This window comes from Paramormyrops kingsleyae, unplaced genomic scaffold (assembly GCF_048594095.1).
Source record: "Paramormyrops kingsleyae isolate MSU_618 unplaced genomic scaffold, PKINGS_0.4 ups28, whole genome shotgun sequence".
Lineage (NCBI taxonomy): Eukaryota > Metazoa > Chordata > Actinopteri > Osteoglossiformes > Mormyridae > Paramormyrops > Paramormyrops kingsleyae.
Window position 1 is genome coordinate 1348145 of NW_027325966.1, and position 19966 is coordinate 1368110.

The 19966-nt window shown below is 43.3% G+C and overlaps 2 long non-coding RNA genes across 2 annotated transcripts; one reads left to right on the forward strand and one right to left on the reverse strand.

The window, feature by feature from the left end:
* Positions 1-633: 633 nt before the first annotated feature.
* LOC140583989 (uncharacterized) lies at positions 634-3951 on the reverse strand. Its single transcript, XR_011986048.1, has 2 exons — positions 3865-3951; positions 634-3283 (listed from the first exon to the last, which is right to left on the reverse strand). It is a non-coding gene; the product is annotated as an uncharacterized lncRNA (long non-coding RNA).
* A 196-nt stretch (positions 3952-4147) lies between these two features.
* On the forward strand, positions 4148-18765 carry LOC140583978 (uncharacterized). Its single transcript, XR_011986036.1, has 5 exons — positions 4148-4359; positions 4645-4676; positions 17021-17059; positions 17490-18119; positions 18199-18765. It is a non-coding gene; the product is annotated as an uncharacterized lncRNA (long non-coding RNA).
* The last annotated feature ends 1201 nt before the right edge of the window (positions 18766-19966 follow it).

A 19966-nucleotide genomic window follows, 5' to 3' on the forward strand; every position in this document is an offset into this window, starting at 1 on the left:
CCTAGTGGAGTATAACATATACCTAGCCAGCTCTCACCAAGGCATAATGACTCGGTTCATTCACATTGAAAGGTATGACATGAAGCACTTCAGCGATTTCTACACACACCGGGAAAACATTAAAAGAATTCACAGACATCTGAAAGCACCAAATATACCTATAGCCACTGGTATTAATGTCAGTTTTTCTATGATATATGGGTTAAACGGAGGGTTTTAAAAAGTGGCGTAATGCAGAGTAGACTTTGGTACAATCCAGAGGGATGGTCTCCTTTGTACTGAAACCAAAACAGCCATTTAAAACTAATGTCTACTTAGGAGACATTACTCTATAAAGAGCAAGTTGAGGGAGGCGTAAAGACAATTTCTCCACAGGTATTAATAAAGTATCAGTTATTCTAATTATTTAAAATGACTTTACCTTAAGAAGCTTACTAACAGAACAGTGTTCTTTATTTTTTAATCATTTTCCCACTTGTTGCTGCTGTTCTCTTTCAAGACGAAGGGAATAATGATAAACTGAGGTAAGCCTTCAGCAGCATTTACAGTAGTGTGGTGTCCAGCTAGCAGCATTTACCTGGTCACACTGTAATGGTGTCACGTCGAGGGCAAGGACAGAGGCTAAGACAGACATGGAGGAAAACCAAAAGGGGCTTTATTAAAGAAAACTACACTACAGGAAGGGCAAAGGAAACAGACCACAAGGGGTCCAAACAGGGTAGGGAGGATCAGGCAAGAACACTAGACACAGGACACACTGGGGAGCAGATGCAGGCAGCAACATCAATGACTGGACTGAGGATCGCAGGACTGAAGGACACTTTTTACAGGGCATGTGAGGGAGCAGATGGGACAGCGGGGAAGACAGCAGGCTATACGTACACTAAGATGGGAGACACAGTGGAAGAGGGCAGGACAAGACACCAGATGGGCACTGCTGCGGGACAAGGGCGCAGAGACTGAACACCATTAGGGGAACGAGACAGACCAGGATAGGCAGGGGCAACACCAGCACAGGGCACTCTGGGGGCAAGATGGGACACCACTAGGAGAACTGGGGCCAGACTAGGGACAACCAGGATGATAGCAGGTACATCACACACCAGGACAGGTCCACAGACGAGTGATAACACGGGACAAGAAACATTTTCTGTGGGTTACAGGAGCCGGGGAAGACGAGACAGGCTGTTAACGGGGCCATACAGAGGACACAAGCGGGGCAAGGAACTATATGGACTGCTGACCCGACAGGACAAGACCACGCAGGAGTAAGGAAATGGATCACGATCGGGTAAGAGAGAACTAGGACCAGGACGAAAACACAACAGAACACCATAGAGACACACTGGGTACACAGCAGGACAAACATGATGCTCAGACAGGGGCACCGCACTAACAGGAACCAAACACGGGCAAGAAACCAGAAAAGACAGGGAACGCAGGGCACAACTGACACACAGACCAACACAGGGTGGACAGCTGAAGGACAGACAGATAAGGGAGAACCATGGGCCCAGGAGGAGTCAAGATAGGATAGGGCACTGGGGCAGGAACTGAGGCAGGGCAAGCAAACAAACATGGGGGCGCTACAGGGTGAACTGGAAATGGGCTTTGGGAGAACAAAGGTGGGACAGGACCTTGGGGCAAAAACTTAACTGAGGCAGGAGGGGACAGGACTGAGCTAGGGGGTCTGCTGGTCCCCAGAAAGCAGGGCATTGACCCTGGGACACGAGCCCCTGCTGGGTCTCAGGAGGCCGGTAGGGCCACATCGAGCCAAGGGGAAGGCAGGGTTGGGGCCGAGAGGCACTGTGGGCATCGCCAGGACCGTAATGCTGGGGGGCGCTGTCAGGACCACAGGGCGGGGAGGGGGCCGTCGTTGGGACCACAGGGTGGGGGGGGCACCGTCAATACCGCAAGCCTGAGACTGGAGGGTGAAGGGGAACCTGCAGGGCAAGGACATGGACGGGGGCAGGAACAGGAACCAGAGGGGCCCGAGGGGCCTGCAGGGCAGGAGAGCCCAGAGAAGCCGGAGCGGTGGCCACGGATGGTGGCTTTTCCCAAGGACAGTCGGCTGGAGACGTCTTGGACCTGGAGTGAAGATAGAAACAGAGGAAGGGAACAAGCAGAGGGTGTGGGGGGAACAAGACTGCAAGACAAGTTACAGTTTATGGGAACATAGGTGACCTGTACAACATGCCCTTGATGAGGGATACGGTGCTTAATAAATAAACAATAAATAAAACACAAATACATAACAGGGCTAATCATTTTTATGTGTGTGCAGTTTAAACAAAATGAAATCAAATTAACTTACCTGGGGATTTTGGTAATTCTGGAATTCTGAAAAATAATACTTTAAAGAGCAATTTAAAAATCTACTTAGAAATATACATTTTTCTCTTAATAAACATTAAACATTATTATGAAACATTCCACATATACATCTCAAAATTTATCACACTTAATTCATTATCTTTGATACTGTTTCAATTATTTAATGTTTCTCAAACAGCAGCAGCAGAACCACAACTTCATCTTCTTCGTATTTTGGCTCTTCTCTATGTAAAGAGCTCTACAAGCTCAACTTTAATATTAATTTCCCACCACTTCTACCTCTTCTATCTCTACATGACCCACATCTATCTCTACATCGCCAGTTTCCTCCTGACCTCCTTCTCTATTTATAATCTCAACTAGTACATCACTTACTATAATTTCCAATATGGTTACATCACTCACCATGTCCGCACCCTCAATAATTACCTCCCCTACTTCTACCCCCACAATCTCAACATTTACATCCCCAGAATTAACTTCTGCAAGCCCAAACTCACACACTTGGACTTGCACAGCCTCCACCTTCACATTTCCTTTCGTATCCTCTGCCTTCAGGGAAATTTTCCCCCCCTCCACCTTAACCACCTTCACATTCACCCCCACCTCACCTTGCTTCCCCTTGCTTCCATTTTGCATTTTATTAATGCCTACATTCAGGTCGGCGGCCTCCACCTGTACACTGGAGGTCACCCCCACATGTTTTTCCCTCTCTGCCACCTCCACCTTTTTCCCACTAATCGCACCCTTTACCTCATCTATCCCCTGAGTGCAGTCAGTCACACCTCCCAGTCCCCCCATAACCTCCCCAGCCTGGACAGTGGGGGGTGTCGCTGGTGAGTACTCCCCCAAACCTTCCTTATCTCCCCAGTCGATCACCTCGTCCCACAGGTCCCAGGCTCCCCAGTACTGGTCGTTGGTCCAGGAAACAGCTCTCGCAATTCTCATTCTGGTGAATAAACAAGACATATAATAAACTAGCCATACAGTATGTGATACTCGCAAAGCCAAACTAGGCACTGTATTTTTTCAACTTCTTGAAACTCCGGCAGTAACGGCCGAATTGCTAAAACTGCTTCACAATACAGTAAAGCTTGCGAAATTATGACGCTGCTTCGATACGCTATAACATCGCCATGGTACCGAACCTAGCAAAAGGTTAATCTTACTTCAAGAACATGGGACATTTAAAAAGTAAACGTATAGGCGATCTTTTCAGAATAACATCTTCAGATGAAATGCATTATCACAGGCCGGATGAGTATAACCAATCATATCAACCATAAGTCTTATTGTTTTTAAGTTTAACACAAATATTTTCTCTTACCATTTAAATATAAACAATCATATTAAGAATAATGGCCACAGCATCTACAGTTTAAACTACTAATTATAAATATATTTCAACGATATTTTGCCGCAATATTTGCATGTACTATATCAGGACATAAAATTAAATATAAGATTAAATATGCTAACAAAAAATAATCTGAAGAAATAGCAAGAAACACACGAAGAGATGCTGCTCACCTCTGTGCCATCTCTCTGTCAGAAAGTTTGTGTTTAACCTGCAATGATTTTGTTTCTATGGAAACCACCGTGATATTTGTAATTGGTCGAATAAAATGAAGATATGTACGGACACTAATGTTCAACGAATGAAATCAAAGAATTTATTGTCAGGGCGGGACAAATTTGAAGCTGGTCCAATCACGAGTAGTATCTTTAGTTTGTGCTTAATGTAACTCGGCGTGATTGGATATTTAACCGCCTTTCAAGCCCCCAAATCAGGTATCTACTTGTCAATAGGTAACCACGCAGCTCTGTCTATGAAGTCTGTCTGTAATTTTTTTTGACAATATGTTTTTGCTAGGCAACATTACAGTAATGCGTAATACCGCTGTATTGGGGGTGTACCGCCGCTGTATTTCCATAGCTGGTTGACGCAATTAGCATTTTAGCAATATTGGTAGCGCGACGTCAACTCAGCGAATTTCATAGGCAACATCTACAATTCAGGAACTAGTAGGTCTTCAGATAGTTGTTTAGGCTTTTGAGAAAGAAGACTATAGTTCTTGTTATTCAAATTCTGTATCCTGGTGTTTTTAATTTCTAATAATATGAACGATGATATGTCACATATAAGTTTTTTGAGAGACTAAATTTTGGTTTGATTTCTATTTTATTTTATGTTAAATAAAGTTCATATAAAATCATTTTAGAATTAGTGCAGTGTTTCGTTCAGAATTCGTGCAGTGTCCTTAAAAACTGCATGTTCAAACCTAACGCCATGCCATAACTGCTTTGCAGATATTTCATTAAGGACTCTATAGAGGATATAGGTAAGCCAGTCTGTGTATATGTGTGTCTGTGTGTGTTTGGGTGGGTGGTCATGTATATATTATGTTGTGGGGACCAAATGTCCCCACAGTGTTACAGGGCTGTCAAATTTTGAAGACAGGCAAGAGTGACATTCCACAGGATGACTTTTCATTGGTTGTTGTGTTGTATTTTACCCAGATACAATCGTACTATTTTCTGATTGGCTATTGTGTTGGCCCTTTCTTTTTTTTTGATTGCCTGGTAAGTGACAGGCTCTTGGGGCAAATCTTGTCCGACTTCATAAAAGAGGCGTATTTCCGACGGGAAGCGACGTTTTTCTTGACGTTTCGTGACGTTTTTATCCGAGTTCCGACTTGGAGAGAAATAATCGAACGCACCATAATGTCACTCAACTCAGAATTTCCGAGTTCCGAGAGAAAAACGAACGCACCATTAGACTCCAGCGGAGACACGCTTGTTTTATAGTGAGGCGCTACTGTGCCCTGGTCTGGGGAAAAATTGGGCTCTGCGGCATATTAGCCTACAAATTATTTTTCCGCGTGAGAAATACAATGTGTGGCGGGAGTGCGTGACAAAAGACTGAAAAGAGTGACTATCACTCTCAATGCGTGACACTTGAGAGCCCTGGTGTTATTAAAACATGTTAATTTGACTTTGTAGGGACATGTTTTTGGTCTCCAAAAGAAAAAACTCACTCAGTTTTATAAAATTCTGTGAATGCAATCAAAGGAATAATAATTCCAAAAGTCTTGTATTTTGTTTGGTTACTTACTGTTACTTCTTGGTTAGTACTGTAGGGATTAAGGATTAAGGTTGCCATAGTTAGGATTGGGGATATGCCCATACAAATGAATTGAGAATCCCCACAAAGACTCAGATACCTAATCTGTGTGTGTGTGTGGATTAGGTTTATATTACATTGTGGGGACCAAATGTCCCCCACAATGTGACAAAAGCCTGTTATTTTGATCCTTTGGGGGGCATTTTTCAGGTCCCCACAAAGATCTGTCAATACAATCAAAAAACTGAAAATGCCAGAAGTCTTGTATTTGGTTTGATTACTTATGGTTAAAGTTAGGGCTGGGAAGGAGTTAAGGTTGTCATGTTGGGATTACAGTTTTCCCCATAGAAATGAATGGTGAGTCCCCACGAAGATATAATTACAGACCTGTGTGTGTGTGTGTGTGTGTGTGTCATGCCTGTCAAGTTTTGGATTGGAAAATAAGGGAAATTTTCCGGCACCCACCGCGAGCCATCCCACCAGCCCAACCAAGCTACAGTATCCCTTACATTTTAAGACAGGTGTACAAGAAATCTAAAATAACCACTTGTCATTTACATTTTATTTTCATTACACATTTTCTCTTAATTTCTCATGTTCACTCATGTGGCTCTCTGGCATTCACTAATGACTTATTATACAGATTTGTTGCAGAATTTGTATCCTTGTTGAAGACGTCACAGAAGGTGAAAGTAACGTTGTTTTTAGCACACAGCATTGCCATTTAAAATTCCGCATTTATGACCTGGTTAATGTTGTGAATGACCTGAAGACTACTGCAGGTGGCAGTTCTCGCGAGGCTACTGACAGTTCAGTTTGGAGAGGCAGATGAATTTTTTTTTAAATGATCTTATAATACGGGAGATTTATGGGAAAATACTAATACGGGAGGACGGCGGGAAAGAGAGGTAAAATACGGTAGTTTCCCGGCCAAAACGGGAGACTTGACAGCTATGGTGTGTGTGTGTGTGTGTGTGGTATCAGATCAGTCCCTGAGAGTTCAGTAGTCTGACACCATGTTCCTGAGTCTGGGTGTGACGGCCTGAATGCTTTTCCAGACGCTAGGAGGGTGAAAAGATAATGTGAGGGGTGGGTGGGGTCATCCACAATGTTGGTGGCTTTGCAGATGGAGCGTGTGATATGAATGTCCATGACGGAGGGGAGAGAGACTCTAGTGATCTTCTCAGCTATCCTCACTATCGTCTGGTCTTGAGATCTGAGAAAAACATGTTGTGCTGCTCAACCTTAGCACAATGATATAGGTGAATCATGGACGCAATAGAATTTGGGGATGATTAGTCCATACAGGGACAGAATCATTCCATACCGCAATCTCCTCGTACGTATGTCTGCTAGGTGGAGTTGGAGTAGCTCCTAACTGTGCGCAGAGGAGTTAAACAATCACAACTTCCCAGAATATTACAGCAACAGGGGGACAGTGAACAAGTCTTATTAATTCTATGCTGTGTGGACGATGTAATCGTCCACAAGTTCGCCTTAATACACAGGGCATTCAAGCCATTGCAGAATACAAACCCACAAATGCGGCTCCCTCCACCAGCAACGCCAATATAGAAACTGCCACAAAATCCATGCCCCCTGATAACCAGCCCCTTATATTTCCACCACCGTCGTGGGGACCGTACTACAAAGAGTCAACGCAAGGTAAGCTGCAAAGTGCAAACAAATTTACAACTTACCTTACATAGTGCACTACGTTTACTTTGTTTGTACTATGAGTACAGTCTTTGCACCTTATCTGTTTGGCACTATATGTCGGTCATTCCTGTTATTCAGTGACTTTTCTGTCCTCATGGTTTACTTATATTTTCTCTAACATGAGTCACATATTTAAAGCAAATATATATTTAGGTCTTCGTTATCACATAACCGCAGACAATACGTATTAAAAATGTAAAAACTTTTATTGATATATGTATTAAGGCTGGCATGATTAGTGGGCGTAGTCGATGACATGTTCTTCTTCAATATCACTACGCAATTATTGGAGTAGTTAGTCTCTAAAGCCCTGCAGTGACATGTAGTTTGTTGTTGTCAAAATGGGAGGGGCCAATACAAAGCACAGGTCTTAGGGAATTCTGATTAAATATACTGGCTTATTAATCCTGTTAATATAATTAGCATACACCCACTATTAGTGTAAATAAATGCACAAACTGCAAGGCTTTATCAGCAAGGTTATGCTGTGTTTGTATGAAATGCCTTTTTATATATCATTATTGTTTCAGTTTATGCTGTAGCCATTTGTGCACGAATCTCCTTGCGTCAGAGGAAGTTGGAAGTGGGGTGTGCCCTTTATGAAGCAGAATGAGACAGAAAAGTTGTAAAATAAATAGTTACACTAACTGCAGTGAGACCTCTCTCATGCGGCCCTGCTCAATCTTAGTCATACCATGTGAGTCAGTTAAACAGGGAGGTTTGTCTGCAGTGTTGGAACCTGTACAGCCAGTGCTTTGTACCGCTGATGGCCTCTTCTTCACACATGCTTTGCTGCCACCTGCTGGTCAAAGTTTAATATTGGTTTATTAATTAGTGAAAGTAAAAGTCTTATTGCATTGCTTAAGTCTTAAATATATATTTAATGTATTTTCGTCATTATTTTAATTTAATAAATATTCTGAATTAATTAATATTTTTTTAATATTTCAAAATTAAATGTAAATGGTTTGTGGTTTTCAGATCACAGGTCCATCTCAGAGCCCACCAATCAGTGACCATCTTGGAGTGTGATGTAAGACAAGAAATCAGGACCGGCCACTTTTTACTCATTTTAATCTTAAAACATGGACAGTGTGAATTGGGACTTTGCCATTTTGCTCATATCACTTCCTCTGCCAGCTCTTGCAGGATGGGCTTCCCCTTTGAATCTGGTTCCTCCCAAGGTTTCTTCCTTCCTTTTCACCTACTTTAACTGTAACCCTCTTATTTTGTTGGTAGTGATGCTCTGTGAAGTCATACAGAGGTGGGTATAGAAAGGATTACAGTGGGTAATAGGTGATTTAGATTAACTTTTTTAAATTTGACAACAAAAAGGCTTTGGACAATCAGTTCAACTTTGGACAATAGCACCTCCGAATAGTTTCTCTCTGTCTCTCTTGCTAGTTATTTCTCTTCACCCCCCATTCAAGGAGGAATCAAATGCAGAATAACATTGTACAGTAGAAGATGTAAGGTGCAACACACATTAAAAGCTCTTTTTGTGTGAACATTATAAAACAGATTAATACATATTAAGCAGTTTGAAACTTTACATTCAGACCTACATCAGTTAGAAAAAGCAGGCGATGACCAGCCCAACCAGCAGCTCCATCTCTGATTGTACAGAATCCCTTGTCAGGGTAATTTCTGAAGTCATGACTAAACTAATTTCCCGCTTTGCCTTCAGCTTCACCAGCTAGATTAAACTGATCATTGAGGAGGGAGATACAGTCAAGCCTCACAGTGAAGCCATAAAACACACTCGGGTTAAATGCATTGCACTTTTTTCCAGTCATTTTAACACGTGTCTCAATTCCATGTCCACTTTTTCCAAACACTTAACACATGCACCATACCATTGGACTATGTGAGCTAAACTATGAATACTTTTGCATTGCTTTGACTCAATTTGCATTCAATCACCACTTCCCCCAAATTTCATGAATACTTCTCTCAGTCAGTGTTTCCCACCAGCAAAACTTTGTACAACTACAGCCGATTTTTCAAACGTTTAGATAATCTGTTCAAAACAGTTAACTTTCAGTGAATTTCAATGAAATTTTACTGCACTGTAAATTGAAATATGCTGCATTTTGACAAAGGACACTATGCACTTGCACTAACACAAATAATTATGCTTTTAGCAGAAACTTCGTAATTTTGCTTGCTGCTTTGTTACCATTTATACAAATGAGGTCATAGAGTAAGTAAGTAAGTAGTCTTTATTTATATAGCACCTTTCACAGGCAAAAGCCACAAGGTGCTTCACAACATAGTAAACAAAGAAAAACATAACAAAAAAAGCCAAGACCACACAAAAATCATAACTGCCCATAAATAACTATTTGAACGCCTGGACAAATAAATGAGTCTTTAGTTCTCTCTTAAAACTGACGACAGATTCCATTAAACGCAAAGAGGAGGGAAGATCATTCCAAAGCCTAGGAGCTACAGCCTGGAAAGAACGGTCACCTCTAGTGCGAAAATAAGTGCGAGGAACTTTCAACAAATTTTGATCCATACACCTCAAAGCATGCGCAGAGGTGCAGAGGTGGATCAAGTCGCTAATATAAAACGGAGCCTGTCCATGTAAGGCTCTGAAAACCAGAACCAGAATCTTAAACTTATATCTAAAAGACACAGGCAGCCAATTAAGTTGTTTTAAAATAGGGGATATGTGAGTGCTCCTATTAGTGCGAGTCAAGATTCTCGCTGCAGAGTTTTGTACTAATTGCAGACAAAGGAGCTCCTTTTTATTCAGGCATGAAAACAAACTATTACAATAGTCTAAACGTGAAGACACAAAAGCATGAATGAGAAGCTCCAAATCATCTCGTGAGACCATTGATCTAAGTTTGGAGATGTTCCTAAGCTGAAAAAAACAGTTTCTCGTTAGCTGCTTACAATGCTGCATAAATGAAATTTCACTGTCCAATATAACTCCCAGATTTCTAAGGCTGGACTTCACAGACAGGCCTAGATTACCCAGGAACTGTTTAATCCCCGGGATTGAATCAACAGGGGCAATAACCAGAGTTTCAGTTTTGTCTGCGTTTAGCTGAAGGGAGTTTATGCTTAGCCATTTTTTTAATTCCACTAAACAATGAAACAAAGAATCTAATGTATGCATCTCAGATGGTTTAAAAGAGCAATACAGCTGAATATCATCGGCAAATAGGTGGAAAGAAACGTCACTGAACTGTTGGATGATCTTACCCAAAGGGGTCAAATACAGCAAAAAAAGAACAGGACCCAGGACAGAGCCTTGGGGCACTCCACACAATAAATCCGCAGACTCAGACCTTATTTGGTTTGCTGTAACACTAAAACTACGCCCTGATAGATAAGAAGAAAACCACTGTGAAACTGTCCCTGATAAACCTATTTGATCCCTCAGTCTCATCAGCAGGACCTGATGATCAATTGTATCAAAAGCTGAAGACAGGTCCAAGAGAACCAGAACAGTGTGTTCTCCAGAATCAGCAGCCATCATAATGTCGCTGGACACTTTCAGTAAAGCCGTTTCCGTAGAATGGTATTTACGAAAATCGGACTGAAACGGTTCAAAGATGTTATTTTGATTCAGGAAAGAAGACAACTGTTCATAGACCACCTTCTCAAGGAGCTTAGAAAGAAACGGAAGCTTAGAAATAGGCCTAAAGCTGTTGGGGTCCGTTACATCTAAGCCTACTTTTTTCAATAATGGCTCCACTATGGCATGTTTAAAATTATTGGGAAACACACCGGTTGACAGGGAGAGGTTAACCATTTTGGTAACACACGGGCCTATGGACTAAAACACTTTTCCGAAGAGCCTACAAGGGAGGACGTCGGATAAACTATGGCTATGGCTCATCAAAACACTGACGGGCCAAGCAGCCCAGCAAATGGAATGTTGTCTTTCCCAGGAATGGACGCCAGAGGGCTCCAAAAATCTGCTGTGAGCCATAGACGGGGCTTTTTTTTGTTTACAGAGTGAAGGTGCCACTCACAGCTGGTTTTCCCACCATGCTGCTGGGATGGAGAGCTGCTCATGCAGAGACTGCTGGTCCAGCAGAAACCTGTGGCACGCCAGCAACACTGAATATGGTGTTGGGTCCAGCACTGGCGATGCATTGTTTGACCCTGTCGACCCTGTGTTTCACTCTCCCAGAACACCCTAAGGCGTGATGGTAATGGAGCCCCTGTGCCAGAAATTGAGGGCTAATTCTATGCATGAGCCGTCTGCATGCTGTCCCAGCATGCTCTGGGCTGGAGACACGTGTGGAGCCGCTGAGCTGCAGTGTGCTTGGGTAACACTGCATTCAGTGACTCACACAGCCATACTCTGTTGCTTTGGAAGGCTTCTCTTCTTCCACACAGGAACTCACAATAGCAGAGCCCAAAATGACAGCCCTCCACAGGAGCACACATATCCCTGGTGGGTGTGCACATCAATCTCACTGATTATACCCGGTGACTGACTGCTCCTGTTCTGTCCAAAACACGCCTCTTGGGTCTCACGTTCTCAGCATTCCCTGGAAGAGCTGTCCCCTGGCTGAGTGCTGTAATGAGGGAGTCTGTGATCTGGCTAGGATCTACATCCATGTGGACAGATGTATCGTAGACAACCAGAGTTCCTGCCTGGCTGTTCTCTCATTATCCAGGCTCTTGTAGTGGGCCCATCCAGATCGGGCTCCTGGCTGTTCCAGCTCGTTAGGAGGACAAGCAAACCCTGGGCCCACAGGCCCTCAGGAGCCTGTCAGAGCGCATGTTAAATTAGCCATTTGTTTTTGCTCACAGGGAGGTCTGCACACAACACTGATGTGGAACGAGGCCTGGCCTGCCTGTGGTTCAGCAAGGACCCACTCCATGCATACTAGCTGTAACAGGTCTCTTACCGTCACACACGCGGCCGGCGGGCAGGACAGCAGGACACAGAGAACGGCTGTCAGAGGCCCCACATCACTCAGATCTCCCTCATACAGAAGGCCGAGTGCGAGTGGCCCCCGCCACCCTCGCCGGGCCCAGCCCAGCCTGGCTGAGCTGCAGTAAGAGCGGAGTGCTTGGAGGCCATAGATCCCAACTGGAGCACAGAGATCCTGTTTGAAGAGTGGAACCCTTCATATCTATGTGTCACTGTTAATTTAAGTGCATCTCAACCTGTGTCTGTCAGTCTAAGTGTATCTCCCAGCCAGAATCCATCAATCAAGTGCATCTCTCAACCTGTTTTCTGTCAGTCTAAGTGTATCTCCCAGCCAGAATCCATCAATCAAGTGCATCTCTCAACCTGTGTCTGTCAGTCTAAGTGTATGTCGAGGCCAGAATCCATCAATCAAGTGCATCTCTCAACCTGTTTTCTGTCAGTCTAAGTGTATCTCCCAGCCAGAATCCATCAATCAAGTGCATCTCTCAACCTGTGTCTGTCAGTCTAAGTGTATGTCGAGGCCAGAATCCATCAATCAAGTGCATCTCTCAACCTGTGTCTGTCAGTCTAAGTGTATCTCCCAGTCTGTATCTGTCAGTCTATCTCTAGAGTGTTTAGCGTCACAACAGCTTGTTAGCTGTTTCTCGATCAAGCCAACACACCAAAACATTTAAAAATTAAACCATACCTCAACAGTGTTTTTCAGAACTGTACTATAAGCCCGGCCAAGCTTTTCATTCTGTCTCAAAGTGTAATTAAACAAAGACAGAAAAAGTCCACTTCCCGCTTGATCTCGGTTATCAACCGAATCGATGGATCCCCTCAATGGCAATTCGTTTGAGACAAGGAATCCAATAATGTCTACAATGGCAGAGACATACAGGCGGTTTCGAGAGAGCTGATCGGAATTAACCACAGTTGAAATCTCACTGCCTGTAGAACATCGCAACTGTCTCTCTTTCCAAAAAGCCACACACGTTTGATGTTCTTTACTATTGGCATGTCTGTTAAACCCTTTTGCAGTGTCCGTAGCATATTTCCAGTTACTAAAACCCAAAGTTGTGAATGAGTTAGTTTGCTCTGCTCACCCAATTGACCAATCAAGTGCCTGGATTTGAAAATCTAGTCTAGAACGTACTGACACGTATGTAAAACGTAGACTTTATTTTTTAACTATAGTGGTCTAACTTATATATTAGTCTTCAAAAATGAATATTATTATTTTTTTTTTTTTTTTAAAAGTTCAATTAGGGCTTATTTTAACAGAGGGGGCGGCATTTTCCCTCTGATGGGGCGACGCCACCTTACCCCCCGTGGTGCCGGGCCTGATTACAACTCACTGCTGAAATTTTATTATAATTGAACCTGCTGGGGCTCTTAAACTGATTGACAGGTCTGTAAACTGGAGGGCGAACATTTACATCAATTAAATATATTATGTATCAGTGATAGCCAAATTAAGCTTAAAGGGGCAAGTCCCCCGAAAAACAAAAAAAGGATGTATTTTAGGGGGGCCTTTATTTATATTAGCTTTATTTATGTTAGCTTTCAAAGTTTAGTTTTCTAGTTCAGCACTAGTTTCCATTTGATTCATCCAATGGATGAACATTTTTCTTCTTTGCAAAGTCTATTTGTGGGAGTTTTGAGACTTGAGTTTAAAGCTGCAGCAGAGTGTTTGATGTTTGGAGTTTTGTGTCTGGAATCTAGACAATGTGAAACATAATATTTTAATAATATCCCACAGTTCAGTTTAGGGTATCATTTTGCCTCAAGTCCATTGTGCATGTGTATGCGTATACAGGAACATGGTATATGGGAACGCAAGTAAGGGCCTTATGTGTGTGTATATTAAGGTGTAATCTAGAATGTGTTCTATGAAGCCCATGTGGATTGTAGGGACCTGCTTGTCCACTCTCACCTTTCAGAAAAGCCTCTTGGTACGGAAGGTTCTTAATAACAGGTGTAACCATGTTACTGTAAACACACACACACACTAGATGTGGTGTTGAGTATGGTGTGAACCAGGATGTTATATGAGGCCCTGATGATTCATAGGGACCTACTTCTCCTGTGTGGTTCAACATCTATACCTTCTAAAGAGGTACATCTGAAATGTCAGCTTTGGGATTACTGTAACTACAATAATATGAAATAAATTAATGGTATTCAAGTACTTGATGAATTTATAAATAGTCATTAAATAGTGTAAAAGAAACTTTATAGAAATTTGTAGTACATTTACAAGACGACCAAAACATCACCCTTCCCCCATGTCATGATCCAATTGTTTCACTGTAGACATTGTCATATGCGAAGAAGTTACACATCACCCAACCCTATTCTGTACAATCAGGGACGGATTACGGACCGGGCCAGCGGGACCGCTGCCCAGGGGCCCTTGGGGTGCAGGGGGCCCGTGGGGCCCCTAGCCCAAAACAATTTGCAACGCTTATCAACAATGTATTTTCGTTTGTCTATTTTAGAGGGCCTACATTCTTTGATCCTCTGCCTACAAGGGCCCCTGACCCTATAGGGCCTCTGATGGAAACATGGATGGAGGGTGTAGGATCACACATGCACATATCACAGGGCCTAAATTCCAGGTGGCCTGAGACAAGGCCGAGCCTGGTACGAGAGGCACCAAAGGGGGGGGTTACACACACAAACACACACACACACAGATAACCAGGGAGGCCAGCACTCCAACTTTTATTGCCCAAAGATTTAGGGACCTACAGACAAGCAGAGTGGACTTCACGGACAGGGGTCCCTCGACTTGGCACACAACCCCCTCCCCATACACTCTGCCTTACATCTCACTCACCCAACAGACGAACACCCTAAAGGAAATTTCATTTAAGTTTGCTTTTGTATACCCTGTATATTGATTTACTCACGACTACTAGTCTCAATATACAGATACGTTATGTTTGTATGTGTCCTTAGACAATCTTAGTGTTTTGTGTGCCACCCTTATAACCATGTTCACGGAGTATCACCTATTTCACCCCTTTGCACTTGAACACATATAAATTTAAATAAATAGATAGGTATAGCTACCATTGTATGTATGTTCTCATGGTATACCAGAAGAATCTGGAAAGTGAGTGTAACCAATGTGTACTAACTTTTAGAGAGTCTGCTTTGTTAAACCCCCCCCCCCCCCCCTTCTCTTCCAACATTCCTTTGTGGTCCTTATCTGATCTTGGTGGACGGTTACCAAGTTTCTTTGTTTCTACCATGCTATGTTAAAAGAACTGAATTTAGGTGTATCTTATCCATTCTGGAGAAGATGAATTGGCATAAGCCACACCAAACAAAATATGTTGTTTCCAGATGTGCAACTTATATTGTTATTACCACAAACTAACGGCCACGCCTATCTATGGATAAGATGTGCTGTTTGTAATATGAATATTTGATGTAATATCTGCACAAAGTGTAACATCTGTTGAGGTGCAACCCAAAACACCTGTATCCCATACTGATGTGAATGAGTCACATAGATAAAATAATTAATTGTTTAATCAATTAATGCAGATGGTATGAGGTATGTACCTGTGAAGCTGGTATGGCATGTTTGGTGTCAAACTGATGGAAAATCACTCCTGATTCTAAATCTGGTCAGTGATTACCATAAAAGTGGATGTATCAAAAGTTATAACAGCTTAATGAAAATCATCAGTAAAGGGAGATTCAGTTGGGCCATAAATCCCAAAAGGACTGATACAGACCCCCTTCTGAAAGCCCGCCAAATGGATGGCCAGCCATTGGGCCAGGATTCGAATTCCTGGTCATCCCTATTCATGAACTTTAGACCATAAAAACCTGGACCTCAGAACAAAGCAGCGCAGAGAACACCCAGCAGCCGTACGGAAAAGACCATCAGCCCGGGAGACGAGAAGCCCACCAGAAACCCTCCGGTGAAGGCCCAGCTGAACAGAGAACAGCACCCAAGACAAAGCTTCACCAGGAGAGATAATCCAAAGGGGCTCCACTCCACTGCTCCAAACGCCGCGCCTTCCTGAGTGCCATCAGCTCAGCAGCTCTGCCATCAACTGCCAAGACCCCCCCCCACTCTTCAACCAAGTAAACCAACTTCCTTTCATTCTAACAACTTAAGCTGTTCTGTTAACCTGCTATAAGACTTTAGGGTCGTGTTTCCACAAACTGTGCTTGCTTTGCAGAACAGTATTTCCCATTTAAGGTTACTCATTTAAATCCGGTCATTGCATTTTCATAATTACATTGTTTGTTGTATTCCGTTATTTCGTGTTTGTTGTTTGTGTTAGGTGTAATGTCTGTCTTATGTTAGTTGTAGTGTTAGTTAGGAATAAATGCATGTCTTTTACACAACTTTAGCCTCCGTCATTGTGTGTCTCATAATAAGTTCCTGCCTCTGTGCGATCTTGCTACACGCTCTGAACCTCAAACTCGCCTGAAACATCGCGAGACTCTCTCTCATCGGCCATGAGGGGGGGGGCTCTGCTACCAATCGTTTACATTATCTGGTGACGCAGCTCGGTGGACGAGCCTTCTAACCCAGGTTACTAAGTGATATTGGTAATTAGTGAATCCCATTTAAGTCTCACATTAACAGACTCACAGGGATACCGCAATCGAGTTTGGAGGAGCCGACCATTTGGCATAACGATTGATTAATAATCAGCATTAAATAATAATTAATTAAACTTTAATTAATTGAAACATATTGGTGGAGATATTAAAATTTACCTGAGCTAATAATTCCTACAAGGGCGTTTGGCTGCCAAGGGCCCAGGGGCCCACACAACCCATAATCCGTCCCTGTGTACAATGAATTATGAATGCAACAATACCACCGTTTTTTCCCCATTATGTTTTCTATTTGTTGATTTGCTTACGGTATTCAGGTTAACCATTGAGCCTGCTGATGCTGTATTTGTTCTTTGTTGCAGATGACCATTGAGAAGACTCCAACACTGTGTCCAGAAAAGGTAAACTGGTGATGCAAAAGCTTATGCAAAGATTTTATTTGCCCGTGTAACTTTTTTATACCCTAACCTGACTAATGCAAGTCTAACCCTCGAGAAATGTGAAAATGGAAACACTTATGAATTAACCCATGTACTTACATTATTTTTTTTTAATCAATTTACGATTAAGTACGACACAGTATGATTATTTAAAAGAGACTTTTGATACTGGCCATATTAAGATCTAACAGCTTGTAAAAGTTTTGAAATACAAATATACATCAATGACCTTTTATCATTGTGTAGTAAAAGTCGGATCATAGATAAATATAAATATCACTTCACAGATATTTATAGTAGTCTGTGTCATTTGATATCGTTCACAGTACAATTAATTGGTTTAATATTAAAAATTAAAAAAAAAAATTTACAGTGCTTTCATATGACACAGCTATGCTGAACTTGCAAAGGTCACCCTTGCACAAATCATGGTTTTCAATAGAAGACGTGCTGAAGAAAATGCCACTCCAGAGTTTTCACGAGAGAGACCAAACAGACCTCCATGAAGACATCGCTATGGGATTGTAACAGACTGAACAGAAGCTCTGCAACTATTTCAGACGGATTGAGATTGTGGGGAAAAGGGGCAGGAAAGTTGCTATTCTACTTACACCAATCATGGTGGATGCCTTGTCACTATTGGTCAGTAAGAGAACTGAATGCAGTGTCTGTGATACAAATATATTCTTGTTTGCAAGACCTAAATCATTGAGCTACTACAGAGGGCAGGACTGTTTATGCATCCATGCAAGTTGGTGTGGAGCAAAAAATCCTGAGCACCTCAGGTCGACCCAACTGCGAAAACATGTGGCTACACTGTCACAAGTGCTCAATTTAAAAAACAATGAACTGGACCAACTCGCAGATTTCCTTGGTCATGACCTCCATGTTCATCGCGAGTTCTACAGGTTACCCATTCCCACCATGCAACTGGCTAAAATTTCCAAGCTACTTTTGGCAATGGAAAAAGGGCAGCTTTCCAGTGTGCGAGGGAAATCGCTTGATGACATCGAAATTGATGGTTAGTATTAAAACTGGTACAATTTAAAGAGAAAAAAACCTTGCACACGCATTCATATCTCTTTAATAATCTTTTCCAGGTGAAATTGAAGTAAGTGACTCTGAAGTTGTTGACAATGATGAAAGTGAATCTGAGGACAATGTGTCTGCAGTAACACAGTCTGTCACCAGTGAACCTATGGTTGATGCAGAATGTGAATTACCCCTCCATAATTGGGGGGTACTGCCTTCATAACACTTCTATGACCATTATGGTCTGCTACCGCGTCAATACAAATAGTCGCCACCAAGATCAATGTTAAGAGTACAAGATGCGCCAGGGGTGTTTACTAACATGTATGCAACAAACGGTCATGGTCTGGACATGCGACAAAATGAGAATCAATGCAGAAGATCTCATTATCCTTATCCCTATCCAAAAGAACTTGGTTTTGATAACTCCCAGGAATTATCCTAGGAGAAGTATACTAGTAAAAGTAATAAGCCTATACATTTACGAACAGCCTGGTCTGGTCCAGCAGTCTGGTGTTATTCCTGCCCTCTCAGTCCCCCCAGCTCCAACAGCCTTCAGAAATAAATATTTACCTGTTGGGCTAATATCTGTCTTGATGATGCAGTAGATCTTAAAGTACAGCCTCATTTCTAACTCACCTCTTGGTCCTGCGTGCTGTCCTCATCCTGCCATCTTCCTGCTCCCTGCTCACTGTCCTCATCCTGCCATCTTCCTGCTGCCTGCACACTGTCCTCACCCTGCCATCTCCCTGCTTCCTGCTCCTGTGCCTCTCCTGCCATCTCCCTGCTGCCTGCACACTGTCCTCATCCTGCCATCTTCCTGCTGCCTGCACACTGTCCTCATCCTGCCATCTTCCTGCTGCCTGCACACTGTCCTCATCCTGCCATCTTCCTGCTGCCTGCACACTGTCCTCACCCTGCCATCTCCCTGCTTCCTGCTCCTGTGCCTCTCCTGCCATCTCCCTGCTGCCTGCACACTGTCCTCATCCTGCCATCTTCCCGCTGCCTGCACACTGTCCTCATCCTGCCATCTCCCTGCTGCCTGCACACTGTCCTCATCCTGCCATCTCCCCGCTGCCTGCACACTGTCCTCACCCTGCCATCTCCCCGCTGCCTGCACACTGTCCTCATCCTGCCATCTCCCCGCTGCCTGCACACTGTCCTCACCCTGCCATCTCCCCGCTGCCTGCACACTGTCCTCATCCTGCCATCTTCCCGCTGCCTGCACACTGTCCTCATCCTGCCATCTCCCCGCTGCCTGCACACTGTCCTCACCCTGCCATCTCCCCGCTGCCTGCACACTGTCCTCATCCTGCCATCTCCCCGCTGCCTGCACACTGTCCTCACCCTGCCATCTTCCCGCTGCCTGCACACTGTCCTCATCCTGCCATCTTCCCGCTGCCTGCACACTGTCCTCACCCTGCCATCTTCCCGCTGCCTGCACACTGTCCTCATCCTGCCATCTCCCTGCTGCCTGCACACTGTCCTCATCCTGCCATCTCCCCGCTGCCTGCACACTGTCCTCATCCTGCCATCTCCCTGCTTCCTGCTCCTGTGCCTCTCCTGCCTTCTGCTGACCACCACTTTCCTTCATACACAGTAACAGTTTGCAAAACTGCACCTATACTTTTGGTGTAATGTTCTGTAGCTCTTAACACTAATATTTCCTACTTACTCTTCTTTTACCACCGAAAAAGTGTCTGATGTCTCCATCTTTCCTTTTCCTCGTAGTGTGTCTGTGAATAAAATCTAATCTATACTTAACAAAGCAGTATCTGGGCTATCAGATGAAGCTTCTAAAAATGTCTAGAAATATGAAATAGTGGAATGCAGAAT